Source organism: Astatotilapia calliptera, chromosome 2 (genome assembly GCF_964374335.1).
Source record: "Astatotilapia calliptera chromosome 2, fAstCal68.1, whole genome shotgun sequence".
Classification (NCBI taxonomy): Eukaryota; Metazoa; Chordata; class Actinopteri; order Cichliformes; family Cichlidae; genus Astatotilapia; species Astatotilapia calliptera.
The window spans coordinates 5589587-5605194 of NC_137423.1; the positions used below are offsets into that span (position 1 = coordinate 5589587).

Genomic DNA, 15608 nt, shown 5'->3' on the forward strand with positions numbered 1-15608 from the left:
CACTGCAAAATCTGCCTCATGAATTACACAAAATTCAACAGATACTGTATTTTTGGGGAAAGTGTAACAGTGCTGCAGATTCAGTTGAGGGAGTTTTATTTTAAACATTGTAGCCTGAAAACAAATGATGACTGCTGCATATCCCTAACAGGAAAAAAAAAGTATAAGACAATGGGAGGAAAATGAGGACAGATGCATAGAAGGCAGTAGTAGGGGAATTCTCTAAAATGAACAGTGGATTATGAAAAATGGCTTCTTCCTTACAATGCTTAAAGGTTAGGTCTCTATTACACAGAGAGCAAAATGTCAGCAGTATCCCCTGAAAGAGTGGACTGTGATATTAATGGAGAGTCCAGGGAATGGGCTTCCCCTGACTGAGTTTCCCCTCTACTAGACACATTATTCATGTAGTTGTCAGCCCACACCTGGTGCATATAACACTAACATCTACAAACTAAATGATGGAAAGAATATAGCCCACCCTGGTAGGCAGCCAGTGGTGAAATGAATGTTGTTCATGAAGTATAATGGAGAGTAAAAGTACTGCTACTAGATAATCTAAGGGCTCTTCACCCGCACAACTGAAGTTGTCGCCCAGGACATATTAGCATAATGTTCAATTTTGTAGCTAATACTATACTTTCATTTGGCACTTAGCTACCTCTGAGACTTGCATGGATGGGCAAAATTAAGCACAGGGTCTGTGGAAAAGCTACCCTCAAGAACTGTAGGCAGGCACCACACGCAATGGAGATAGCGCTTCATCTCCAGCGAATGCTGTAACAGCCTTGGAACTGAGTCACCACCCAAAATAAACTGTGGTATGAAATATTAAAGGAGGAAATGAGTTATCATTTGTTTGAACTCCTATGTACATTTTTTTCTTTATCTCTAGTCCTGACCACAGAAGCCCTTATCAAATTCCTCAAAGCAATTATCAAAGCATTTTCCGTGTAATCTAACCACATAACATTACTTAGGACATAAATGATAAAAAACTGTTGCGTTCTGTGGAAATGTGATAGACCCAGACAGAATGACATGATGATTTAATGTTACACAGCGAGTCATCAGTCACACAGCCACCACTTTATCTAAGATGCAAAATGGCTTCTGCATGAGGCACACTGTGGCACTGGATTATTTGTGAGTAATATTCTTTTGCCATGGTAAATATATTGTGTCATGCAGCAGAGGGTGGAAGAAAAATTCGCTCTCAAGCTGTTTTAATGAAGTCCCAAATGTCATCCTCATACTTCTTTCAAGAGCAAACTCCAAGAAACTCCTCTTGAAGCCTGACTGTCCCTCAGTGCATTTTCGAGTGATTTGAAAACAAGTCACTATTGTGAAAGGCAGTCTAAGAAGTACAAGAAAAAACAAAAAAACAACAACTGCTCCACAGAAAAGAGTAAGAGATGGGCAGTAAACTGGTGGTTTGGACTATTACAACCTTTATGACTGAAGACATTGTATGAATTGTGGAGGCGGCAGCGTGCTGTGATTAGGGATGTCTACAAATCTCTTTCATCATACAAAACTAGTTAAATGATAGAACGGTTTTGCCAATCCTGTGCCAAAAATTACTTTAATAATCACCATTTTATGATTCATTTGAAATTACCCATTACTGCTACATCTTTACAAAAAGACTACAAGAACAAGGGATTTCAGCGTAACATTAGAGAGAAAAATGTCAGTGTAATTTAGTGATTTTGGTAAGTGGAAGGGAAGCGCGTCAGAAGCCGAGTTTGAATTAGAACCAACACATTTTTTCTCAACAATACGGAGGAGAAGAGGAGGGTGGACAGCCAATTACTGGAATACTGTGTGTGTCATTTTGACACCACGCTTCGGTTTCTTCGCCAATGTATTAAATGTACCAGACATAAAGGCTACGCTGCAGTAATGATTGAAAGACTGAGCATTTTCGCATAAACAAACTAATACGGTGTCACTGTTTATTTTGACAACTTATGTCATCCTGCATTTAGTCACTGTTTGTACTGTGCAGTTTAAAATTAAGCTGAAACAACACACTAATGTGAAAGGATGTTTCATCTATGTTAAGATGCTATTCCACTTGACTAAGCATTTTTCGGCTGAAGTGTTTCTTCAATATTTCAAGGTGCTTTCTTCTATGAGTTGAAAAAAAAGTTGATAAAAAACAAGTGGCAGTATCAGTTCGACTTGTTTAATCTGCACTGGGCAACTTTGCATGTTGGCAGCTCCGAATGGCAATTACTGCAAACTGGACACAAAAATCATGTAAATGAATTGTAAACAGTAAACTCAAGTTTGCCAGTTTGGCCCGTCTACCAAAAGTGTGGGCGATGTGACAATTTTAGATCATGGGTAATCTCAATTTGGCATGCAATCGCTTTTTCAGAGAAATCATATCGATTATATCATTAAAAGGTGCTATATAGTGTTTAGGTAAATGTTTTCAAAATGTTTGTCCTGATGTCATTCAACTGTTTTTCCAATGAGGCTCTCAGCCCATGGAGAACCTCCAAGCTCAGTGTTTCAGACAATGGCTCATGCCATTGCATGCTAGGGCCGCTATTGACAGATGCAGTCAAAGCACTGTCCTCAGACCTAGAAGGTCCTGAGTCCAATCCCACCATCAGGCCAGGGTCTCTGTGGAGTTTGCATGTTCTCCCCGTGTTAGCATGGGTTCTCTCTAGCCTCCTCCCACGATCCAAAGACATGCAATTAGAGGGTTTTGGTTAACTGATGATTCTAAATTGTCCATAGGTGTGAATGTGAGTGCGAATGGTTGTCTGTCTCAATGATTTAGTCCTGCGAGAGACTGGCGACATGTACAGGGTGTTCGCTGGTTCTTGCCCTAAGACATCTGGGATAGGCTCCACCCCCCTGTAACCCTAAATTGGATAAGTGGAAGAGAATGGATGGATGGATGGATATACATAACAGCTCTATTTAAACAATATTTCTAGATGATTCCTATAGTGTTAGTTGCATTGTGTTTGGGTCAGTATACATAAACAGCATATATAATAGTATATATATAGCATAATTAACTAACTTCACAGTTAGTATGAAGTTAAATTCACTCATCTTAAACTTTTTGAACAGATCACAGCACCAATCTTTTAGGGTTTTTGCTAAATTGAAAGTATTTCCTCCCTTGGTCTGAAAGCACGAGGACATCATTGGCACATTGCCTTTGCAGATTACTTATCAATTCAATTCAGTGTACTTTATATATAGCTCCAAATCACAATAACAGTTGCCTCAAGGTGCTTTATAGTGTAAGGTAAAGACCCTACAATAACACAGGAAAACTGAGAAAACAACAACAATCAGATGACCTCATCTGAGCAAGCGCTTTGGTGACAGTGGGAAGAAAAACTTCCTTTCAGAACCAGGCTCAGGGAGGGACGGCCATCTTCTGCAACTGGCTGGGGGTGAGGGGGTATACTCCCATACCCGACTCCTACTGTCATTCTTATCAATAAAGTGACACACACTTAGACAATAACTGCACTAGTCAGCATTTTCTATGTACTTTCCATTTGGTATGCTTTAGGGCACCCTTCTTTTCAGCATGTAAGGATAGAGGAGAATACTGGTAGGCACAGTACTGGTTATGATAGTAACAAAAAAACAAAACAAAACAAAAAAATCAAAGAACAATCGCATCGAATTTTAGTATCAAATGTCATAACTATTATTCTGGTGACATTTGTAATTATGGCCTTGCAGTGAAAACAGGATGTTCTGAAACATAGTTTTTAAGTGAGGTTTTAGCCATGAGTCACAGTGATTTGATCTAAAAAGATTTTGACATTCTTTTGGCCAGGTCACCCACCCTTAGCACGGTCAAGCCTGCTCTGGATATAAACTCGGTTTATTGTTGAAAATGTACCAGTGAAAATGTACTAGTGGGTAGTACATTTTGTGGCAAAAGAAAATCCAGTTGTCGCCTCTATGGTGGGATAGCGTCTGACAAAATGTTCTGACATGGATCAAAATTTGTTAATTTAATAAAGTTACTTCTGATAATATCAGTGCCTTTGGGTGTAGATTAGGGTTGCTTAATTTTTATTGGAGGTGATGGTAGGCTTTATGTTATGCTTTCACTGATGTGCACCGTTTTATGTGACTAACTGTGTTAATTTAGGATTTAGTTTCCAGAATTTTTATATTTTTTATGTATTTGTTATATCTAAGGCTCACATCTGTAGTTTAAAAAATAGGAAAAATGTAGTAATGTATAAAAACAAACACAAAAAGCCTAGCATGGGTTAATTTACTTAAATGTAAGCATATTAAATAAATAAAAAAGTTAAACGAGACCTGAATGACTGAATACACAGCAGTATATCAGCTTTGGCAACAATCAGGACTGAGCATGTTGCAATATATTTTGACATATTTCCTTTGTAAAAATCACTCTTTAAACAATCACCCAGACTGTTCCTATCTGCAATGATTTTCCTTTAGAGCTGCCATGCAAAACTCTCCAGACAGCTCCTTCAGGTAATATAGAAAAAGACAATAGGTGGAAAATGCTCTAACCTATTTGCCAAATGGTCTGTCATCTAATGCCCTGGTGCTGTTCTATTGTCTAATCCTTCTGCTGAAGCCTCTAAAAGGATACATCGGTCTAATAAGATGAATGGGCTTTGACCCTGAAGCTGCTAAAAGCCAACCTGGCCAATTTATCTGAGTGACCTCTACTCTTGGCAGAGACGGGCCTCACCTCTTTTGGAAGCCTTCAGCAGGATCAATAGCACAGACGCAAAACAATCCAAAACAATGAGCGTCTAGAAGTTGGGACTCAACAGCTCATTGGCTTTTTATGAACCTGGATTATGTGCTTAAGATCAAAGACTAGCATTTGATCATTTCTCTGTATTATCAGTCTCTTTCTACCTTGCCGTATCTCTTTTGTGGTGATAACAAAACCAACAACAACTCCAATATCTAAAGAAAAGTCCTTGAAACAATGTAAATAATGCCATGATGGAGTTGTATTTCACCTAAAAGTCTGCCCTAATTCAATAATGTGTTCTCAAATTCAAATGGCTAATGTAAAACAAGATCAACACACAAAAAAGCTAGCTTTATATTGAATCACGACTAATTTAATTATACAAATATCAATCACACCTAGTTCAGGGCCAGGATTGGTATATTGTGAAGTTCATTTTGAGGGGAAATGAGATTTCGTCGGCTAAATTAAGGATTCTGTTTCATGTTCTGTTTGTTGGTGTTGGGTTGTGTTTAACCTAGATAAAAGGCCCAGCTTGGATGTTCAAGGCAAGATATGAAGAAGAGAGCCTTTTACATGAGAATATGTTTTCTTTCTTTGAGCATGAATCAGTTTACATGGTATACAGTATCAATCGTTGGCCTCAAATCTATATCTGCAAAGTGCTTAGGTTTGCATTGGTGATTAGATGAATTGAACCGAGAACAGTCTGTTACTTGAGTATCCTTCATAGCTCGGATACCTAATGCCTTTTCCCTGCCTCTGAAGTGACCACAGTTTCAGGATGCTTTGCTCTGGGCGCTTGGCCAGAAAGCTTTATGTATTCTGATACCATTCATTTTTAATCAGGACCAGAATATCCTTCCAAACCTCTGCAAGCTGCCTTTGGCTGCGCGACTTCAATTTTGTTATGTTTTAATTGATTTGGCAGTCCTCCTTATTGTTTATAGTGTAAGTTGACTGTTACTATTGCTAATATTCCAAGTGAGAACTATCGCACTACTCATTTGAATATTTCCTATTTTTCTCTCCTTTTCGTCCAGTTGCAAAATTATACTTTTTCCCACTATAGTATGGTGTGAAACTATTGTCTGTTCAGCACATTTCACTCAGCTCTCCAAGCCGACATACCTATCCTCATCTCTGCGTGCAGTGGAAGGATTTCTGAGAGCCGGGGTGGGGAATCTTCCTCTGTGGTATAATGAGTTTGACAATGAAAGTGACACTGTGTCCTCTTTGGACCTTGCCGTGTGATCAATCATAACAATGGCTCACCATTTCCTCCTCTGGATACTGACCTTTCTACCTTAAGGAAAGCAAGTGTGTGAATGTGTTATAGCGTGCATGTGTGTGTTGCTCTCGGTTTGAGTGTGCCATCACCTTCTTTCCAATCAGCCCTTTAAGTCCTACATATCCATTAGAATGTCCTTTAGCAGAGAGTCCTTTTTCCCGCAAAAAGCAAACATGCCCTGAAAAAAATGCACTACTGAGAGAATGCTGGTCTCGTTAATGCTGTCATCAGAACTATTTTGGGCAGGGATAACACACTTGGAAATGTTAGGGAAGTGACATCAGGCTTATATATTAAAAATCCTACCACCTGAACAGCTTACAAGGTGATTGATGCTGTTACTCCAGTAAGCACAACTGCCAACGTTTTATGCAAATATCAACGACTGAGATTATTTTAGGCCGATTCTCTAATGGCTCAGTTCTCATAACAAGTGACAGAAAAGGGAATGATGTGTGGAGAGAGCTGTGAACATGGAGAGATAGGTGACCCTGCCTTCTGCCCTCATCTCCCAGATTAGCCATCAGGACATTTCATTAGTACTTTACTTTCTATATATTCTGCACTTGTGTTTCTAATTCTGTATGTGCTGCATATCCGCTTATATAAATCATCAAGATTAAATAATAACTATCAAACGCGTCTCATTATGCTTTAGCCACAAATGTCCCTTGTCAGCAATAAGGGGTCTAGACCAGATTTTATAGCCGTTTTTATGCCACTTTTAATTGTCATTTTATCTGCACCACAGATGTACACAGTGTCTTTAATGTCTTTAAGACAGCATAAAAAACCTAATCAATACACTGCTTCAATTGGGAAAATGTTATACAGTAACTGATGTGAGTAAACCGTCAAGAAAAGGTTTTAGATTCAGATTGTAAAATGCGAACATTTCATACTGCTACTGGTATTTTTTCTGGAATCATTTTACAAGATTTGTACATTTAACTGTAAATAAATAATAAGGAAAAAACAAAATTCAGAGGCATATTTTTGCAAATTGGGCCCCATAAAAATTAAGGAAGCGTATAATAAACTAAAAAGTACTAAAAAGTTCTATAATATAAAAGTTTTGTCTCGGTTTTATTTATTATTTTTTTCGTCTCAGCACCGAGTACTACTACAGGTATTTCTCTGAGGGTGCGCAGGGCTAGTATATAGCCTAAGTGGCAAAACCCAGGGCATAAAATATTTGTGAGCGCACAGCAATAATTTAAGGCAACTCAGACAAGCATATCAACATTTTTATCAGCTCATTTCTTTTTTAAAAATGTGGTTGGACCACAAGAGGACAGTGTGCAAAGCAGTTTTAATAACACAAAAGACCACAAAGAATAAGGTTTGTAACATTCGCCCCCTGCCTGGAAACCCTCTATATTTATATATTTAAAATTCTTCTGTGCACAAGAAACAGCGCACAGCAGGCTATGGTCTGTGTACAAGTTTCCATCAAAAAATTTAGATTATTAACTCAGGCAAATATTACAGACTGTTTGATATAGTAAAGGTAAATTGAGATTGAAACCCTTTGATTTGCGCATTGTTTGAGCTAGATGAAACACTCACATGATGAAAACTCCCTGAAATCCTGACTGAAGTCAAAGTCTTTTAATGAAACATTTATTCATGTGTATAATAGACTCAAACACATTTCCACAACCAATGAAAAGATCCAGCGGTATAATTTGGAGTAAAAATGTGCTTTTAATTGCATGTGTCAAAAATAAAATTAGTGCCGCCCAACACAATTAGCACAAAACATTTCTGCATTTTTTTGTTACTTGGTCACTTAATTGGACTAGATAAGCGTGGTTTCCCTTTTAATTTTGCTACACTCCTGAGATTATTAACACCACTGCAGCCTTTAGCCTAAAGAAATGCTCCATAACAGCAGGTTATGTGCTTGGAGGATATGTTCTAAGCAATTAGAAATATATATATATTCAGCGTGACACCTGCAAAGCAGAGGCATTTTTATATTCCAGTAAAACAACTACAACAGGAGAATAATAAGACTTTCAACTTTTTGACTGTGCGCCTCAGTATTGGATGATAAAGGACATAAAACCACTGCACCATGACAATAAATATAACAAATATTCCTGTGTCCCAAGATAGGGGAGAAAAAGGAGATCATAAAATAAGGAAGACATGAGACCAAATAAATTGGCAGGTTGATCTAGCCAAGGGACAACTTTTGAACACCCTGTGTTGATCCAGGAGAAGGAAGAAAATCCATTTTAGCCCATATGAAGAAAAAAAATAAACCCAGAGACCTGACTGTCCTCAAGGTTTGCTTTTGAAGTTATTTTTCTTTCTTTTGTACATCTTTACATTGTGGTGGCTTTAATTTGCCAGCAACAAATTGGAAAATAACATTCTTCTTGATTACATACTTTACAAACAATCAGTAGCAAGTGTTTACCTATAGGTCTATTTTCTTCACTTCTTAGGAGAGCAAAGATAGATCGATGGATTCACACAAAAACACATTGATGGTCTCCAATTGCAGGAGACATACCAAACATACATGAAGCTACAAAACAAGACAAATGGATCAACGCACTAATCCCAGTTTCTTACAGTGATATTCACAGAGTCTAAATTGGTTTCCTGGCTATTTCCGTATTACACTGTAATGCAATCACTCAATTAGGTTGTGTGATGAAATGAAATGAGCCGTTTTCTCTCGAGGACAGTAAATAGTGGTCCTTGTAATTGACAACTGCGGAGTAATTCCTAATCTTAATAATATGTCCTGTAGTCTAACACATGCAAGTAATTAGATCGAGGCAAGCATGGGTTAAAACAGTGTCGTCTGTGATGCTCGGCTAAATTGAGGAGACGGAAGTCAAAGAAGCAAGTGCTGTTATTCGGAGACTGTGTGACAGAAAATAGATGTTGGACCAAGTAAATAGCTTTTTAAGTTGCAAACACATCTTCACAGGCCATGTAATGCTATAGTGTGATCAAAGATCAAGCCAAATACTGTCTGCCTAACAATTTTGCAGATAAGAGCTCCACTCGAAAATCTAAAATGTCTTAGTGGTGAAATAGTGGCTAACTCTGACATCAACAATGAGAATAAAAGCAAAGTGTACAGTTGCTCCCAAAAAAATCCACAGTCGGAGTTGGCATAGTTACGTCCAGCATTTGAGCTTGTTTTTTAAGTCTGTGAAAAAAATAAATAAATCTGTATCTGACTGTTATTTGGATAAAATATTTGAAAAAAAAATCACACTTTTTTGATTTTGTTACATAAATTAACTATTAAATCATAATTCTGGACTTTGAAGAGAGACTTTTTGTACATTTTGTCACATTGACATCACACAGTAACCAAAGTAACTAAAGAAAATAAAAAATCCCTTTTGCCAAACCATTGTTCACATTTTTAGGAATGGTTATTTTTAAGTAATATAAATAATACATTCGTCTTCGTATCGATGATGTTGGTGGAAAATATCTTTGAAGTATTATAGGGAGAGAGTGGTTTCAAGAAAATCTGCTTTTCCTTATTAATATGCAAATTTATACAACAAGGCACTCCAAAGTCTAATCAGATCATCTTCTCTGTGGGGGGATGTTGGGGTGTGAATACAAGTTTTTTTTCACCATGTGTTGCTGTTGTATTAATGTGTTCACCAGAAAGTGTCTTCACACAAAACTACACTGACACGACAAAAGGACAGTCTCACACACGGCGTATCGTGGTGTTGAGGCATGGGACCGATTCCAGTCTCCACACTCATGGACGGACTCACAGACGCTTCCACTACGTGAAGGAGAGCTTGTGGATGTTCCACTGCCAAATCTTCACATGCATAAAGGCTCTTGTGCCCACTGTTTGACAGCATTATGTGCCCTTTTTTAAAGTCTATATTTGAACCCCACCGAGATATCAGTGATGTTTACCTATCACGGACTCTTAGGTATTGTAATAGCCGTGATAGGTTGAAATGTGCTGGAAGGTTTATCTGTGACAGCAGCTGGTGACTTCTTGTTGTGGTTATTTAATGCACGATTGCAGGCAATAGATATAGCAAAAGGTTTATGGGTTTTATGATTTTTTTAAATGTATATACACTGTAATGTCACAAACAAGGAGCAACCAACAGACATAAAAAAAAAAGAAGTCTTACAGCAGCAACCGTCAAACATGTTGGCTTTAAGTCATAAAACTGTGACGTAAATGAAGTCTTTGAGGGTTTAGTGATTAGGACTTAGTGCGGAGCTCGAGATTGAGCCGTGGTGTTGAAGACTAAATTGAAATTATTTGCAGTCAGTTTGTCGTTCGCTCGGACAAAGGTTCAAATGGCGATGACCTCTGCGCCGCAGCAGTGACCTCTCCTAGACTTTCCAATCTTCTCAAAAATAGAATCTAGAATCTTTTCACATGACTGATGAGCACAACCCCTGCTATGACACCTTGGCGTGTCATCACTGAATCCCACTTCCCCTGTCACCCCAAGCACTAACAATGTGAGCACTTAACTGGTGACAGTGCCGGCGAGCACGGAAGTGATGACAATAAATGATGGCAATCAAAGCATGTCTCCTCCTTTGACGAGGCACGAGATAAAGCTCAGACACCTTCCTAGCCCCATTAACAAGTGATGAAACTGTTTTCTCTGCCAGCTTTGGAGTGTTTTTCAAAACTATCACAGATGGCCAGGCCTTTTGACCCGCCCACTCCCCACCACTCGCCCCCCCCAAAATGAGAGAAAGAAACCCAAAACAAACTCTGATGTTATTTATTCTTTTTGTATTCGGCTTGTGCCACACTGAATTATGAAAGTGGTGAGGGAGGTTTTCTTCATGCTACGATCAATAGGCTGATTCTGCTGTCACAATACAAGGCGCATATCTGAGACAGGAGTTTGACAGATGGCGTGTCACCTTCGTCAGCGTGACGCCCTGCGTGCATGCAGGTTTGTGTGCGTGTGTGTGCAAATGTCTGCACTCTTGCTTGATTTTTCTAATCTTAGAGATAAAGTGTGAGAAACAAAGTGAGATATTCGAGTGTGCGTGCGTGCACGCGCGTGCACGAGACAGGAGAGGAAGAGGCGCAGAGTGAGAGAACATGAATACATGCACACAGGGAAGCATGTTAGAGGATGTCTGATACGCTTTCATACTCCCACCCAAAAAGCCTTTGGTGCTTGCTGTGCTACAGCACACTTTGCAGTGACTCCTCTACTGATTTAATTAACCTTTTGCTGGCACTGTTCACACAATAAATTTGTGAGCTACATTCAACTGTAAAATGTGTATGACTGCAATGTGGACCTGTGACTTGGACAAATTGAAATTCTTTTCTGCTACATCCACTAGTAAACAGTCCTTGATAACAGATGTCTGAAAAGACATACAAGGGAATGGAACATTCACAGTGTCCATCCTCCATGAAAGCATCAAAGCAAAACACTTTTCCATGAAAACTACTCTGGACAGAAGGTTGAGGTCAGAGCAAAAGATGCTCCTTTAACCAGCAGTGACAGGCATCACAGTGGAAGTTGCTTTTTCCTAAGCAGGGGTCAGCAGGCATTAAGCCCCTCCTACTTAACAATAAACCCTATGTGTAAGAGTTTATACAGCCAGGAGAGCTGTCATGAGGTACTGCAGTTCTGTAGCTGCAGTACCTAACAAGTAAGTGCGAGCTTTTTCACACCCTATTAGGAATACAACTCAACTGGGCCATGCCGTTTCTGTTTCAGGCAGTCATTCATGTTTTATGAGGGGTACAATATTGATTTTGAAGCCTGCACTTCAACATTAAGGTGAAAAAAAAACACTCTCCATGGTTGTTTTCATTTTTTACTCAGTAGCTGTATATTGATGTAATGGTCCTAAATAAATTTAACTATTTACATCACAGCAGCAGTTAAACTATACTATTACAATTTCATATTAAACATAAAAAATGCATTACCGTAAAGTAGTAGCAAGTGCCCCAATAAGAACAGTGTCTAGTCAGCTTTGAAGAAAACTTCAGCTTTGTTTACAAATTTGTTCATTTATTGAAATGGGAATATTTTCTGTATATTTTTTAATAATATGTGTTGTTCTAAATGTGTGTTACTAAAACTGGCAGGAAAGCAGTGGAGCAAAAATGGCTGCTTGTTCATTTTTGAGGTGTGAAATTTAATTAATCTCAAAGCTTAATGGCTTATAAAATTACATTCATTTTTTTTTTTAATTCTGTAAAGAAAACCTGACATTAACAGAAAAAAATGCATAGTTAGTCCAAATATCTATTTTCATTTCTTAAAGTTATTTAAACAAATTCCTCCCACTTCAGTGAAAAGTGCTTGAGTGGGATTGAAAAACCCCAGGATATGAAGTGACCCACATTCTGGGCCATGCAAACAGAGTTTCTATATCCTATAAATGAATACATTCCAGGAAAGGTGGCACCTTAGCATATAAAGACGACACCAAATAAAACAATCTTTCTGATATTTTTTCATGTGCATTTAGTGTTTGAAAAAGAAGCTTAGAAAATACAGCGTCATTATACCTGACTATTAATCTGAGTTAAATTATATAAAAATTTAACGCAACTCTTCTCACTTTATTCCAATAATTGTTCTGTCTCTGAATGCATTTGACATTATTCAAGAGAAATTATTTTTTATTTCCATGCAGCATTGTTGCTGTAGAAAATTTGACTGTAATCTCCTATTTGTAGAAACTAAAAATAAATAGATAAATAAATAAAATCAGAATTCTTTCAAACATTTCTTTTAATATCCATTTGCCACTCGGAGCGCCGGTACACTCCCCACAGACATGGATTCCTAACTCTTCATGGCTGGTAGATGTCACAGCACTAATGTTACATGAGACAGTAAGTGAGCAACTAAGTAAGTGTGTGTCTGCGTGTTTATATGTGTGTGCAAATATATGATGTGTATTTATCCATAGCAAACTTATCACTGTCACATATAGGGGATGATAGTAAATAATTTCTGCATGATGAGAGGGAGCATATATTTAGAGAGTATCACTGTAGGCTTGCAAATATTTAAAAAGCCAAAGTGTTATTGATTATTGTTGCTTTTATTTTAATTACATTTTTTCCAATGCCATGTTATGTGTAAAAAGCATGATATGGCGCATACCATTCATATAGAGGACAAAACAATGGTGCAATCCATTAGGAAATGTAAGGATGGCTCATTATCACATGGCTATTCATACAGCTACAAGACCAATAAGACAAACACTTTAATCAATCAGTTTTGTTTTCCAGGGATTCTATCAGTTGCTCTGGATTATCTTAAGTGTAAAATCAATGCAAGCTATTTAACAGTTTTCCCCTCTTTCCCCCTCTTTCTTTTCAATAAAATTCCACCAATGAACAGTTATAATACAATTAGGGGCTTCGCATGAAAGAATTAGACAAGAAAATGTAATAAAAGCTGTACGTTGATATTATTAAAAGGAGATGATTATAAAAATGGATAATCATGAGCATAATGTCAACAGACTTGAACTCAGATGATTCACAGTCTCAGTCGTCTCTTTTGAAAAATAAAGTTCAGCAAAGGTCATTTTTATTTGCAAAAATGCAAATGCATCACTTCACAAAACAACTGCTCTTATTCAGTCTGTGGTCTCCAGTTGACCATCGAAAGCTGTACACTGTCCACTTATGACCACTTTTGGTCCATCTTTGAAAGGTGGAGCTCTTTCTCGTAGAGGTTAACATTTGCAGATGACGCTCTCTGTGAATGTGCTGAGGGCTCGGTACTTGTCTGTGTCGAACACTCTATAGAACAGAGCGAATTAGAATGAAATATTGAGTTCATTTATGAATAAGTGGGGCTGAACGGCCCCTTGTCGGAGCTTCAGCATGCATATTCAGTTGATGGAAACCTTTGGATGGGTCATTTCTCTTAGCTGCTTCATTAAATAGTGAAAGTCAAAAGTGCAATGCTCCTGACGAAAAAAGGACCAAGATCTACAGAGATGGAACACTGGCCAGGTTTTCCTTTGCTCTGGTTCAAACCCTAGATAATGATAGTGAGTGTGTGTGTGTGTGTGTGTGTGTGTGTGCGTGTGTGTGTGTGTGTGTGTGTGTGTGTGTGTGTGTGTGCATGTGTGTGTGCATGTGTGTGTAGCTTATTTGAACAAACAGGGGGTAGATTTTTCAATAATACCATTAAATTATGTTCTTAGGTGATTTTGAGTTTTGTAACATTTTTTGAAAAAATGTATGGCAAAGCAGATAAAGAGATAAAGTGTTTATTTTCCCTGCGAAACTAATTGAGACAATAGTGAGTTTAAGTCTCAGTGGGGTGTTGTGCTAGAGCCAATCAGCAGCAGCTTCTTGAGGAGTTTCCAAAAGAAACTCCAGAGGAGGTATGCCAAAGGGGCGTACCGCGGCGTTTGTATAAGTGTGTGTGTGTGTGTGTGTTCGCACAGTTAAAATGGTGGAGGCCAGGTGCAATCAAAGCTAGACAGAGAGCATATTGAAGAAATGACTGTTGATATAGTTTCACTCTTGGCGTATTCACCATCAAATATGACTGGAATCGAGCACTAAGGAGGTGAAGGCCATGTTTACAGGCACCTCTGTGGTTAGAGCGGAGCTTTTAGTGACTCATAAATGCATGCAGCGTATTGGGCCAAAGTAAAGGCCAGATTCAGGAACAAACACACGGACTTGAATTCTGATGGTATTTTGAAAAGGTAAAATACTTACTCAGCCCCCTCCCCCGGAGACAAGCTTTCTATGATGAATACTGCCATTAAGAAAATGACTTGTCTCAAATGTCAGACTGTAGCCAATGTTTTTAGATAAAAATTGATAGCACATGAACACAAGACATTTTCCTTTCTACCCTCTCTTTAATGTTCTTGCCAGTAAAGTGTAATCAACTCTAATTATTTAAACTGCCTGCCACTCTTTGAGACCACTGGTTTCTTAAAATAATTAGAGTTTTACATTGCATGTGTTATAATGGCGATGGCTCACACTTTAATGGTGATGAATGATGTGCAATGTCATGAGCACTTTCAGTCATCAACTTCAGAAGGAAAATTTTGAAGCTCTACACCAAAACATATGCTGCTGAGATGATAAAGTTAATGACAGGCTGACTTTGAGCGTAGACAGAAGAGACGCAATGCATTTCAATAAAAGAAAATGATGGATGACGGAAGAAGAAAAACTGGTGAAAAAAGCACTGGATGTCATTTTGCAACAGATTTGATCAAAATGATGTTCCGAAGTGCAAACTAACCTTTCAGTGAGCAATAATAAAAAACAAGCATAACAACAGTAAAATTTGAAAAGAGTGGATCGACATAAATGAGTTTAACAACAACACAGCAATATAGCCATCTTACATGTATTGCCTCCATTTGACGCAACAAAGATTTGCCCTCTTCAAACACAGAACCTCAATCCTCCATCTCAGGTTTCCAGCATGATCAAATTTGCACTTCAAACCATTGTGCCCATTTAATCAGCCATTATGCATGCCCAGTCAACCACTGCAGAATTTCTAAGCAAAATCTCAGACTGAGGCACACAAAGCTATCTTTGATTTAACGCTAGCCCATGGG

General features: G+C 38.2%; 1 protein-coding gene across 5 annotated transcripts in view; it reads right to left on the minus strand.

The window, feature by feature from the left end:
- LOC113030834 (teneurin-3) overlaps positions 1-15608 on the minus strand; it is a 132220-nt gene that overhangs the window by 101462 nt on the left and 15150 nt on the right. The gene's annotated exons all lie outside the window — the stretch shown is intronic.